General features: G+C 42.0%; 1 protein-coding gene across 5 annotated transcripts in view; it reads right to left on the bottom strand.

The window, feature by feature from the left end:
• SLC16A7 (solute carrier family 16 member 7) overlaps positions 1-14,709 on the bottom strand; it is a 162,229-nt gene that overhangs the window by 93,564 nt on the left and 53,956 nt on the right. Inside the window, exon 3 of one of the 5 annotated variants that reach the window (XM_059683441.1) lies at positions 4,726-4,917. The exons of the other annotated variants lie outside the window; for them this stretch is intronic. The gene's annotated coding sequence lies outside the window, so the exon portion shown is untranslated. The remainder of the gene's footprint in view (positions 1-4,725; positions 4,918-14,709) is intronic. 5 annotated transcript variants of the gene reach the window in all.

Genomic DNA, 14,709 nt, shown 5'->3' with positions numbered 1-14,709 from the left:
CCTGTTTTGCTTCTCTGGCCTCTTATCAGGGCCCTGGCTCCTACTAGCCTTGATCCATGGAGAACACGCTATGCCTCCTATGGTGTAACGTAACTCCTTGCTATCCTTCTTCACCCTATTCTGAAGGATTCAAAAGAAAGCATCTGATCTAGTGTGAGAAAGCTTGTGTGCAAACCTGCACTCTTCTTACCTTGAACAAATTCCCTAACCCCTCTGAGTTTCAGGCGTCTCACCTTCGGACTTCATATTTCCTAATGGAGACACTTCTGTAAAATGACACTTCAGTCTGTTCCACATCTGATTGTTGACTTTGGAAGAAAAAAAACTAAGCAAGCTTAGTACCGACATTTCTTTTTCAAATGTGTCCTCCTACAAAGGAGGGTCTATACTACATGATAATTTTGCCAGGGCTGATTCTATTCATCCAAAAGGAAAACTTAAGTTTTGGAGACAAGTTCAAATTAGAAACTCCATTAGTAGTTGAATCTATCCCCCCCCCATGTTAATGAATCAATTTAACCAACATTTAGTGAGTAGCTAGCATACAAAAGTTATTATGTTTTGAATAGGAGAGATGCCAGGATAAATAAGACAGGTTCTCTTTTCTCATACAGTCACTCTTCCATGATGAAAGGTAGATTCATGCACAGTTAACAAGCCAGAATTATTAAAGTAAAAAAGAGGTATAAAGTATTATTAGAGTTCTCATATACTGAAATACATTATGTAATTTAACTCTACCTCAACCATTCACATATTCTATAGGTAAGAAACAAAATCATGACACTTATTCAATGCATCTGCCATAACATCATAAAGCTGTTCAGGATTGTTAGGATTCCATGATCAGGATAATATCATAGATAAGCTTCCCTGTATCTGAAACCAATACACTTATTAACCAGATTTTCCATGGACACATTAGCAAATGTGACTGATTTGCTCATAACAGGAAATCTCAAATCATTCTTTCTGGGCCATAATATGAATGGAGAAAAAGAAATATAATTTTAAAATGTCCTAGGTTTAATACTCTGCCAAAAGTGTATATATCTGACCCATTCAGACTTTAAAAAAAGCCTAATCATTTGATAATCAGCATTGACATCTACCTATAAAATCCACAATCCATGTAAAATAAATTACAAAGATCTCCACACACTTAAGTCTGCCTGGAAGAAAGTCCTCTTAACTTCCTGTGATGTTTACTGGTATCCAGGCAAATGACATACTAATTAGTGAAGTATGGGAGGAATGGGATTATAAAATAGCAGTTGAAGGAATTGACTAAAGAGCAACGCTAAGATGCCATATGCATTTGCGGAAAAACAAGTTTCATTTAATTAAAAGCACAGAATGTGATTATTTGTGTCTCTTTTTTAACCACATATCAATAGGTCTGTGATTGAAGTTGATATTCTGGATATATAGTCTTCGTCCTCAACTCATAAGGAATAGGCAGGAACAAATCAGTTCCCTTAGTTAAACCATGTATCCAAGGGAACCATATGATGTATTATGAGAAACCTCAACAATCAAACACTTAGAACGGACAAAAGTTAAGAAATCAAAGAGGCAAATAGCTCCATGATTGACCTAATATCACCTTGGCATCAACCACTCTACTCTCAAACTTGCCAGGCTGTTTTAGTTTTCTATTGCTACTATAAACAACTACCACAAAGTGAGTGGCTTAAAACAACACAAATTTACTATTTTACAGTTCTGGAGGTCAAAAGTCTCACCGGGCTAACGCCAAGCTATCAGCGAAAGTTTTGGAGGAGAATTGGCTTTTCCTGACTTTTCCAGGTTCTGAAAGTCACCCGCATTCCTTGGCTTGTGACTGCGTTCCTCCATTTTCAAACCATCAAGATTAGGCTCAGTCCTTTTCATGCTCTCACTTCTTCATTTGTCAAGTCCCTGGTGATTACCCTGGTCCCATACATATAATCAAAGATAATTGCAAGGTCATTTCCTTAGATTCCACTCATAATTGTATTGCACTGGTTTAGAAATTTTAGGTGATAGTATTTATTAAGGGTGCAATGTCATTTAAATGGCACTTGTAATGTTACCTGATTTGACCAGAGAACCTTAACATTGTAGTCTCAAATGAATGGAACTTGGACTGGCAGTCAATCTGCTTACTGTGTAAGCTCCAAGACTGTAATAAGAAGACGATGTGCACAGAACTGTCTCATTTAGTAAATAGCACATGAAAACATGCTAATCCACATGCCAAGAACTTCCTTATAGTAATAATTAGAATTTAGAACCAATTTTAAAATAATATTTTTTAAAAATTACTGGTATTATTTATACAGCCTAATTTTATATACTAGTAGTTAAGTTAACATTTTTAAGGATATAACATCTTACTATAATTAACTTTATTTCTTTCTTTAGTGACTACCACTGAAATATACAATTCTGAGCTCATTTCATTTACAGAGATGACGATATATTGGTATTATTTGCTACAATCCACATTTGCCTGTGTAATCACATTCTTTACCCATGCCTAAGAAACAACCTTCATAGTTTATCTAATGTGAGATAAAATGTTACTAATATTTGAGAATGATAAGATAAAAAGGTTTTTTTTTTTCTTTCCTTTTTATCTTAACTATAAACTTATTTTAAAAATGTGAGTTTTTCCTGGCCGGCGTGGCTCAGTGGTTGAGTGTTTCCCTATGAACCAAGAGGTCATGGTTGGATTCCCAGTCAGGGCACATGCCCAGGTTGTGGGTTCAATCTCCAGTGGGGGGGTGCGCAAAAGGCAGCCGATTGATGATTCTCTTTCATCATTGATGCTTTTGTCTCTCTCTCTCTCCCTTCCTCTCTGAAATCAATAAAATTGTATGTTTTAAAAAATGTGAGTTTAGAAATTCCCTGATTTTACTCTAGAATATTAGAATATCAGACTTAATTTTCATTTACAATCATTTTCATGCAATTTTAATTTACAGTACTTTGCTGCGCAAAAATAGGGCAACAAAAGTTTTCTCATTTCCTTTCATGTGTACCTTTTCTTAAACAAAAACAAAAAAAGACCCTAAAAGGAATCTGTTTCTTGCCCAGCAGGTGTTGCTCAGTGGTTGAGCATCAACCTATGAACTAGGAGGTCACGGTTCAATTCCGTTAGGGCACATGCCTGGGTTGCCAGCTTGATCCCCAGTAGGGGGCGTGCAGGAGGCAGCCAACCCACAATTCTCTCTCATCATTGATGTCTCTATCTCTCTCTCCCTCTCCTTTCCTCTCTCTCTGAAATCGATAAAAACATATATTTTTTTTAAAGCTTGTGTTTGGGCTGGTTCAGGGGAGGGCGAAGGGTGCGAGTGGCGTGGAGACTTCGGCCCCTGTGGGGGCTCATGGGGCGGGAGGCCATGGCCTGCCTGGGAATGGGGTGTTTCGGGGAGTAAGGCAAGGAGATGGATAAACCAACCATCATATCAGGATGTCTCTTTCTTGCTGCTGATATTTTCACCATCACCAGCATCACCAACCCCAACTGGATCAACACCGGGGAGGCTGAGGGAGCACTCACTGTGGGCCTTGGTGCGACAGTGTCAAACAATCCATGAACTACCAGTGATGGTGAACCTTTTGAGCTCGGCGTGTCAGCATTTTGAAAAACCCTAACTTAACTCTGGTGCCGTGTCACATATAGAAATTTTTTGATATTTGCAACCATAGTAAAACAAAGACTTACATTTTTGATATTTATTTTATATATTTAAGTGCCATTTAACAAAGAAAAATCAACCAAAAAAATGAGTTCATGTGTCACCTCTGACACGTGTGTCATAGGTTCGCCATCACTGAACTAGACCATATATGCATCCCACCTCAGCTTCACCAGAAGTGGGTCACCGCACTGTTTTTTATCACCACACTGTTTGCTGGTGGCTTCGAACTGGCGAAGAGAAGCTACAGAATATGCTCGATGGATAGCATTTACTGGAATGATCCTTTTCTGTATGGCTGCCCTAATACTTCCAATAGAATTTTACATCAATGAAGTCAGAGATCAACCTTATAAATTACCCAACAACACAGCAGTTGGGTCATCATATTGTTGACAAAAGGGGCCACATGCTAACCTGACAAGCTCAGGGAAGGCCTGCATGGAGGTCTTGCAAACTCAGAGACCTACAAAGTAACTACAAAGGATGGTCTGAAATTAAACTTTATCGAAAAGCAGTTATGGTGGGTAGTTACATCCTAGGCTAGTATCTCCACCGACAAGGTCAAACTTTACCTTAACTGAGCCTACCTGTCTTTTTGCATCTGTGATAACATACCCTTGAAATGTCTAGGTAACTTGTAACCACCCTTTTTCCGGACCCCTTGGGGCACAACCTAATGTGCCTGGGTGCCAGGACAGATACCACAAATCCCTTCATTATCATGTTAATTGTTCCTGCACCCACCTAAGTATGTGTCTATCATTTTACTTTATATCCAATCCCAGAGGTTTCCCTGCTTTGCTTTCTCCTGCCTCTCTAGTCTATCACCAATGGATTTCATGTAGCCCATCTATGTCCCTCCTTTGATTGCAATGCATAAATATAGATGTAACTCTCCACTCTCCAGAGCACTGACCTAATCCGTTGAGATATTGCTTCCTGGCAATTGTCGACAATTTGGCTCAAATAAACTAACAAAAATTCTTTGCAGGTTTGAATTTTTTTTTACTTTAACAATATGTACTTTTTGTCTTACCAATTTTCTTTACAACAGTAGGACTTCTGTTTGCTGGCAGAATTCGTTTACCAGGCTGATCAATGTCTAAATTGCTTGACATTTTTATTATTTTTATTTTATTTAATGTTTTTTAGTTTTGGAGGGTAGGGAGGACAAAGGCAAGGCAGCTCATCAGTCCTCGCTTTGAAAGATGCTTAGATGAAACTGATGCTGAAACAAACAAACAAAAAAGCTTTGATTTATTCTCACTGTGCACTTTGGATTTCTTTTTTTTTTTTAAGAGAGCCTTTTCCATAACCAGATGCAGACAATATTGACTAACCGCCTGAGCATAATTTCGGGCAGTCAGGTCTGCACTGTGGTAGTCGCCTAGTGAGGGAGAATGCTTTCTGCTGAAAAGCATGTGACCCTTTGTGACTCTGTTGTTCCATTTTTAACATCTAATGATTCACTTAAGGGAAAGAAATCTAGATATTTATGAATTATGGTAGACCAGAGGGATGTAAGAGAAGTTCCTGTGGGGCTGGCCTCACCTCCTAAGAAATTAGTGTTTACACTTCCTTGTAGTAATATGGGCCTGTGGCACCAGAGGGGATTGCCATTGCATTACTGCACCAAGAAGTCTATAGATCAAAACTTGTTTGCTAAAATGTGTGTAAAAATTCTGAAATTCCCTATTCTCTGTGTACAAAAAATAAAAATAAAAAAAATTCAAACACCAAGAAACATGTTACTGGGGGTAGGTGGGGGAAATGTTCCTTATACTAGTATATATATATATATATATATATATATATATATATATATATATATATATATATATCTACACTAATAAAAGAGAAAAATGGTAATTGGTGTACGGCGATACCCTTTTTATTGGCTAATCAGGGCTATATGCAAATTAACAGCCAACTAAGATTGGCAGTTAACTGCCAACAAGATGGCGGTTAATTTGCATATGTAGGCACAATGCAGGGAGGCGAAAGGGAAAGCAGGAAGAAGCCCCCTGCCACTGACAGTGATCAGAAACCCAGGGGGGAGCTAAGAGCTGGGGGGCAGGGCAAAGGCGGCCCTGGGGCCGCCTTTTCCCTGCCCCCCAGCCATGATCGGAGAATCAGGTGCCTTTTCTGCCCTGGCCAGTGATAGCAGGAAGTAGGGGTGGAGCCAGCGATGGGAGCTGGGCACCGTCGAAGCTGGCAGTCCCGGGAGCTAGGGGTCCCTTGCCTGGGCCTAAAGCGAAGCCCACGATCGCGGGGCCACTGCAGCTGCGGGTCCCCGCTGCCCGGGCCGGACGCCTCAGCCAGAGGCGTCCTGCAGGGGCAGGGTCGGAGCCCGCGCGATCACGGTGCCCCCCGCTGCCGCTGTGGGTCCCCGCTGCCCGGGCCGGACGCCTAGGCCAGAGGCGTTAGGCCTGGGCAGGGGCGGAGCCTGCAACCGCGGGGAGCTGGGGGTCCTCTGCCCTGGCCTGACACCTCTGCTGGAGGCCTCAGGCCTGGTCAAGGGGCCGATCCAGTGATTGGTGATCGGAGGGTGATGAGGGTCAACTCCTCTGGCCGAGGCATCAGGTCTGGGTGGGGGGCTGGGGGGCGGAGCCGGGGATTGGGGGTATATGATGGTCCCCTTGCCCAGGCCTGAAGCCTGGGTCAGAGGCATCAGGCTTGGGCGGGGGGTGGAGCAAGCGATCAGAGGGAGATGGGGGTCCCCTGCCCAGGCATGATTCCTGGGCCAGAGGCTTCAGGCCTGGGCGGGAGTCAGAGCCAGTGATCGGGGGGAGAAGGGAGTCCCCTGTCCAAGCTTGACACCTCTGGCGGAGGCGTCAGGCCTGGGCAAGGGGCCGATCATGCAATCGGAGGGTGATGGGGGTCTACGCTTCTGGCTGGGGCATCAGGCCTGGGCAAGGGGCAGAGCCATCAATCGGAGGGGTCTGGGGGTCCCCTGCCCAGGCCTTATGCCTGGGCCTGAGGTATCAGGCCTGGGCTGGGGGCAGAACCAGTGATGGGGGGAAATGAAGGGCCGATCCTGCGATTGGAGGGTGATGGGGGTCAACGCCTGAGGGCTCCCAGTATGTGAGAGGGGACAGGCTGGGCTGAGGGACACTCCCCCCCCCCCCACACACACACACACCCAGTGCACGAATTTTGTGCACCGGGCCCCTAATATATATATATATATATATATATATATATATATATATATATACACACACACACACACACACACACACACACACACACACACACACTAGAGGCCCGGTGCATGAAATTCGTGCACTGGAGGGTGGGGGTTCTCTCAGCCCAGCCTGGCCCTCTCACAGTCCAGGAGCCCTCAGTGGATGTCCTACTGATGGCCACAGTCTGGCAGCAGAGGCTCAGAGCAGGCACCCCGTGTGTGTGTGTGTGTGTGTGTGTGTGTGTGTGTGTGTGTGTGTCTGTGTCCCCACTGGGGGTCTGCTCCCAGCCACACTGGATGCTCAGAACAAGCAGTGTGTGTGTGTGTGTGTGTGTGTGTGTGTGTGTGTGTGTGTCTGCTGGGGGCCTGCCCTCAGCCACACCATGGAGGCTTGGAGCAGGAGCCCCTCTGTGTTGATCTCTCAGGCCCCTGGCCTCCACTGCATGTTGTACTCTCTCTTGAGCCATAGCAAGGATGAGGGTGCTGCTTGCAAGCCGGGCTTTCCTGCTCCAGGATCGCCATGGCGACAGGGGAACAGGCCCAGCAGGGGGCTGCCCACAGGCTGGGCTTTCCCGCTTCTAGGTATCCATGGCAACCGGGGAGCGGGCCCAGCTTGGAGCTGCCCGCAGGCCAGGCTTGCTCTCCTGCTCCTGGATCCCCATGGCGACCGAGGAGCAGGCCCAGCTGGGGGCTGCCCTCAGGCCGGGCTTTCCTGCTCCTGGATCAGGCGCAGCTTGGGGCTCCCTACAGGCCGCAATTTTCTACTTACTGATGGCCGGATCACCGCAGCAACCCAGGGCCCAGTGGCACTTTCCTGCTCTCCAATAGTTATAGGGTCCCAACTGGGGGCGGGGCTTAGCACGGGGGTCCTGGCTGGGGGCTCAGGTGGCACATAGGGGTCCTGGCTCGGGGCGGGGCTTATGGCCCAGGGCTGCACATGGGGCCCAGATGGTAGCTCGTGCTGTCCCGCCCTGCCTGTAGTATAGGATAGTGGCCTGGGGCCGGCTTGTTTTCCCTGAAGGGTGTCCTGGATCAGGGTGGGGGTCCCGCTTGGGTGCCTGGCCAGCCTGAATGATGGACTGATGGATGTTTTTAGGCTGCCCGCACCCCCTTTAGGGTGGGGGTCCCCACTGGGGTGCCTGGCCAGTCTGGATGAGGGGCTGAGGGCCATTTTCAGGCTGGCGGGTGACTGAAACTCCCAGCCTCTCCTTTTTTTCTTTTTCTTTTTTTATTCTGGGATTTATTTACTTTCTATGGCTGTCACTGGAGCTGAGAGCCAGCTTTAGCTCTGAGGCCAGCTCTAGCTTGAGGCCTCGGCTGCTGAAAGCAGATATCTTGGCTTTGTTTAGCTTCTATAATTGAAACTATGTTACCATCACTGCCGCTCTAAGCTCTGAGCCCGCTGCCTGAAAGCAGGTACCTAGAGCTTGTTTAGCTTCTATAATTGCATCTTTGTTGCATCCGGAGTTCAGGGCTGGGCTGCCCAGGCCGGGAACCTTGGCTTCCTCCATCACTGGAGCAAGCAAGCCTCCTGTTCGCTTCAGCTGCCTGGCTGCCAGCCGCCATCTTGGTTGGCAGTTAATTTGCATATCCTGCTGATTAGCCAATGGGAAGCATTTGGGAGTATGGTCAATTTGCATGTTTCTCTTTTATTAGCTAGGAGATATATATATATACACTAGAGGCCCGGTGCACAAAAATTTGTGCACTGATGGGGGATGGGGGTGTCCCTCAGCCCCACTTGTGCCCTCTCACAGTCTGGAACCCCTCAGGAGATAATGACCTGCTGACTTAGGCCTGCTCCTGGGTGGCAGAGGGCAGGCCCAATCCCTAGGTGCAGCCCCTTGTCAGGCTCAGAGCAGGGCTGATTGGAGGTTGGGGCGCCACCCCCTGTCATGCACAGAGCAGGGCGGATTGGGAGGTTGCGATGCCACCCCCAGTCACACTCAGGGTAGGGCCGATTGGGCGTTGGGGCACCGCCCCCTGTCACACTCAAGGCAGGGTCGATGGGGAGGTTGCGGCGCCACATCCCTGTCACACACAGAGCAGGGCCGATCAGGGGGTTGGGGAGCTCCATCTTGGTTGGCAGTTAATTTGCATATCCTGCTGATTAGCCAATGGGAATGGTAGCGAAGTTACGGTTAATTACCATGTTTCTCTTTTATTATATAGAATGATATATATTTTGCTGGGAAAAAAGCATGTATTTATGAACTGATATGTAAAAAATAAGGACTAATTTTACAGTTACATAATCATATCTACTAAATAAATATTTTTATGAAAGGTAATTAAAAAGAAATAAAATGTTTTTTATTTTTATTTTGGCATGGCTTTTTAACTTCTGAGCAACCTTCACCTTCTGCAAAAGTTAGTATATATGACCCTTTTGAATACATTTCTAAATCATATATATGTTTTACAAAGACTTTTAATTACTGAAAAAACAACAACTTGCTTTATAATTCCCTTAATATAAACCCAATACTAAAAGCTTTGGTTATATCTCTAGAAAAGTCCAAAAGCTAAGAGAAATTCCATTATGGAAAATCAATACAAAGAGGAAGCAAAAATACAGGCATCTCCCAGCCTACAGAAAGCTGAGTTAATGTCCAATATTTTCTCTAATTACCAGGTATAAAAATATGATATTTTTAATTTTGTAATTTAAATGGCCATACTTTTTAAAAAGAACCAGCAGCTATTTCAATATTGCTTTTTTAATATTCTGTGGTATATAAAGTTCTATGTCTGGTACATAGTCATCTCATAATTATTAACTTGGGAACTTTAGTTGCAACTAAAATGCAATAGTCAGGGTTCATGATCTTTTCTAACATGAACAAGTTTAAATTAAGAAATAAATAAAACATGTTTTTACAAAGGTGTTTATTAAAGGAGCTAAATATGTATGATGTAGAGGAAGAAATATACAGGGTAAGTTACAGTTGTAACGTTCTTTTGAGTTAATAAAGCTTTTATAATAATCATAACCTGCATGTCTTTTTTCATATGAATGACTGTAAACTTACTTTTGCCCACCCCTCTATTATTCATGTTTACACATGGTTGGTTATTACCTATAGACGAATAAAAATAAAAATTTATATAACAGCTAAGTAGGTCATTTTAATGACATATTTGACAAAGTAGAAAAAAAATCTGCCTAAGTTAAGGAACTGTTTTTAGAGACCAAAGTAAAGTTAAAAGGAATATTTAACACTATGTAAATCCACACTCAAATTTTCAGGAGAAAACAGCAGATAATCCTACTCTCTTAGGAGAAAAAAAAAATTCACTTTAACTTAACAGCATCATCCAACCATGTTTTTAAATATTTAGTGTTCATTAGGGCTTAAAAGTTTCTTGAATGAAATATTCATTAACACCTAATTCATAATTCCATAGTTTATGATAGCAGTTAGCATTAGCAATTAAGTCAAAAAAATAACTGAGAACCCATCTGGTATTTCCCTTTAAATCTCCTTCTTTTCTTTCCCCACAAACACAGAAGACATGTTTGTTTTGGAAACAAATAGCAAACACTACAAGAGAACTTAAAGTGAATTATAAATAATCAAGGCAAACATGTAAAATCACATCAGCTGATCAGTGGCTGACCGACCCAAGGTTGAAGCATGTGAGAGCATATGGCAAGCAGAAGAATTTCTTTTGTTGTTAAATGACAGGCTAGAGTACCACACCACTCTTAGATATCCAAAAACAAATTCATTGTTTTAAGTTTACACAACCACCAAAGGTGATCTTTGAAAGTCACAGGAGACACAGTCTCTAAAGCTATTTACAACTACCGTATATAGCCATTTTCATGACCAACTTGAAGGAATTCTACTGAACTCCTTAATAAATACTATAACCTAAACTTTCTAAACAAGTGCAATAAAATTATGAGTGGAATATAAGGAAATGACTTACACCATCTTAAAATGAAAATAAATTGAAAAAACACTAAGTCAAATAGTTTCGATTGTAGAACTTTAGCAAAAATATTGAATGCACTAATTTTACTTACATATCTTTGTTATGGAAATATAAATTGTCTGCCCTTCTAAATGAGGGAGTCTCAATGAGAGAAAATCAACTGGTGTTAAAAACAAATACAATTTCCTTAGCACCATATTGAAAATTAACCATGAAGAGGGACAAAACCAAAACACATTTTGAAAGCATATCTTAGTGAGCTTGTCTTGGTGATGTGTCACCATAAATGGTTTATCTAGCTCTATGATGTGGATAGGGGTAGCTGTGAGGGGGACTCATATGGGAAAATGAGAATGGAGCCAAAAGGTAGCAGCTTCTGTCAGCTACCATCTCCCCTGCAGCCAAATTGACATTTATGTTTTATTCGATGAAGCAAATTGTACACCGGAGCCTTTAGCAATACTATTTTTACATATGATTCGAGTGGATAAATAGGATGTGGTGCTCTTAAGAATATGCCTTGAAGATCTCTGACTGGAGGAAGTGTAATTGACCAAGCGCCCAAACTGCTGAGCTCGGAAGCCCATTGCTGGATTTACAGAGTCCACGCTTCCCAGGGGGTGCACCCAGGCTACATCTAAGCAAACAGGGACACTAAAGCAGGAGATTCCTAAGATAGATGGAACTCCTCTGATGACTGATTTTGATGGAATTCCTGCATAGCCTTGCCTGGCATGTCCTGGATATTCATTAGTTATCTTTGGGAAAATAAACTATTGTTATTATCGAGTTGTCAAAGCCCAGGTTGTTGTATAAACATCACAAATTGAACTCAGTGGGAAAGTTAGTTTTTAGATTATTTTCAGTCCTAATGTAGTTTCATGCAGCAAATGGGTTAGAAAACTACACAGAGAGAGATTTTTGTTCCATGTAAATAGAACCTCTGATAGAGATATCTACAGCTTAAATAGTCTGCTCCAATCCTCCTAGTTACCCTTTGATAATACTAACATCTCCATTTTACAGAACAGGAAACTCTTAGCTTGGAGAAACCAAGTTCTCAGGGTTACAGAATTTTGAGGGCAGGAGACAATATTTCAACCTCGATTTTGCTGACCCTTTCCACAATGACCATTCAGTTAGAAGACATCTTGTTCATGAAAAGACCCTGAATGCCTGCATTAGCAACTAATGGGTGGTTGGACTATCTGATGTATTAAAACACTTCTATTGCTAAACTTTGATGACTTTTATAAGGACTTTTACTTGCAGCTCTAGCTGGTTTGGCTGAGTGGATAGAGTGTCCATCTGTGGACTGAAGGGTCCTGAGTTCCATTCTGGTCAAGGGCACATGCCTGGGTTGTGGGCTTGATCCCCTCCTGCAAGGGGCTTGCAGGAGGCAGCCGATCAATGATTCTCTCTTATCATTGATGTTTCTATCTCTATCCCTTTCCCTTCCTCTCTAAAATCAATAAAAATATATTTTTTAAAAAAGCACTTGCAAAATATTGTATTTTCATATAAGTCCCTTTATTTTTTTTTTTTCATATAAGCCACCATTCCTTTTCAGATATTGTGGGACAGGTAAATCTACAGATCCAATTTAAATTTCTTAATTTGTGTTACAGTAGTAATCAAAGTACTCAGGTAAGATTTTGTTGCTTTTAAATATCATTAGCAGGAATCTGTCCTAGTAATCAAAAGATGATGATATATAAATCCTGAATACTAAATATTAAATCATTACAGTGCAATGTTTTGAATAAGAGAAACATTAGAAAAAGATGTCTGTCAATATGTACTAATATCAAGTTTAGAATTTTTAAAGAAAATATTATCAAGCAAGGACACAAAACCAGAGGTATAAATCTCATTAATTTTACGCACATCTTACATTGAATGACCGAGTATGTGTATCAACCCAATACCTACAGAGCTTTGGACAGTGCCAGCCCCACTTAGCTCAAACATTAATGTGGCTGAGTCAGGTCATGTCATTATTTGGAATCAAAACAGCAAAACACCTATAAATCAAAGCTCCATTTAAAATCTGAAGCCAACTAATTCCACTGATGCCTCTTGATTCTATTGCTGTCAAGCCCTAAATAAACTGTTTCCTCTAATCACCAGTCTTTCTCAATATCATCCTCATAGTATGTGTTTTTTTCCATTCAGACCATATTTTCCACCCTACCACATCACTGCTGATGTCCTTCCTAACATTTTCCATTGTATCCTTTGGAGCCACCCCCTCCCTGACTTTTTTTTTTTTTTTAAATAAACAACTTCCTTATTCCTAACTTGAAAATTATTGTCTCTGCATTCTTTCTTCTTTGAGGATCTGACTTAAATAAAATCCTCTTGAATGAATGCAAATTCCATACCTTCGTGGCCAGAACAGCGGCTCAGCATAGTCCATTTCTGATCTGTGGCTTTTGTTTTATTACTACTTCAACTCATCAGGGGGCGGGGGAATATTTTCTTAAGTTCATTTCACCAAGCTATCTCACCTGAATACTGAGACTCCTCAGCTTTCAGGTCTTTTCTTCAAAATACATTTCTCTTCACTCTAAAGTCCAACCATAATCAACATTTATAATCAATACCCATGCATTACAATGAATAAGCTAGCCAGAGAATCCATGATCTCCAATCCACTCTCGTTTCAGTAACTCCCATTTCTTGAACCTTATGACTATTCTGAAAGGTGCCATCATTGAACTCTTAAACATTGATATTCCCAATTAGTTTTCTATCTTTTTTGCAACCTTAAAACTATTATTCTATCAATCCTATTCTGAAATTTCCTTGAAACCTTTCACTTCCTTGACACATCTTCTCCCAAACTTTTAGCCCTTTTCTAACCTCAGTTTTTCCCTGCTCAGCTGCAACATTGGATCTTTATTCAAATTCCAGTTCTTCCACGTACTTCTTGGTAAAATACCTTGAAAAATTACTTAACTGGATCCTCAATTTTTTTAAATGTTTGTATTGATGAGAGAGAGAGAGAGAGAGAGAGAGAGAGAGAGAGAGAGAGAGAGAGAGAGAGAGAGAGAAAGGAGAAACATCAATGCGAGAGAGAAACCTTGATCGGCTGCCTCCTGCAACCCCCCTAGTGGGGATTGAGCCTACAACCCAGGCATGTGTTCTGACTGGAAATCGAGCCCAAGGACTTTTTGGTGCATTGGACAATGCTCAACCAACTGAACCACACTGGTCAGGGTTGCTGGCCCAATTTTTAAAACTAAGAATAATACACATACCTCATAAGAAAGAAGGGGATAAATGTGACAATGTACCTACTATACTAAGTTCCTAAGACATTCTAAGTACTTAGTAAACATTAATGTCACCTGTAATAACCAACATTCTCAAGTTATACCTTTATCTTCCTTCAACAAGAAGTCTGAAACTTCCAAACTCAGAATGGACCTTACAATTATAGTACTGAGTAGAACCAGAAAAAAATGGATTACCTGCACAGATTGATGCCATTGCACATTCACAGATTCCAATTTCAGCATGACCTTCAATGCCTCTCCAGGAAGCTTTTCTCACATCTCCTGGTATCTTCCTGTCCTTTCCATTACAATTATAACCATGTTCCCCTCTCCTCAAGTTCCTTAACAACCTCCATTCATTACCTGTAGTTAACCTGACATCTTCTTCACAGAGAAAATAAAAGCCATCAGAACAGACATGAAGTCTCCCAATGTCTTGTTGTTACCTGTACACATTTCTATATCTCTATTAATCCTTCATTCAATTCCACCTCCCCTAGTAGTGGAGATAAACTTCCTAGTCACCAAATAGACCCTCACTCGCTTTGTGAGAATTTCTCCTTGACATTTGTGCTGTTGCCATCAGGCCCTTTCCCTTTCATTTTCCTCT

Source organism: Myotis daubentonii, chromosome 2 (genome assembly GCF_963259705.1).
Source record: "Myotis daubentonii chromosome 2, mMyoDau2.1, whole genome shotgun sequence".
In the NCBI taxonomy this organism is placed as follows: Eukaryota; Metazoa; Chordata; class Mammalia; order Chiroptera; family Vespertilionidae; genus Myotis; species Myotis daubentonii.
This window is presented reverse-complemented; position numbering and strand designations above follow the sequence as displayed.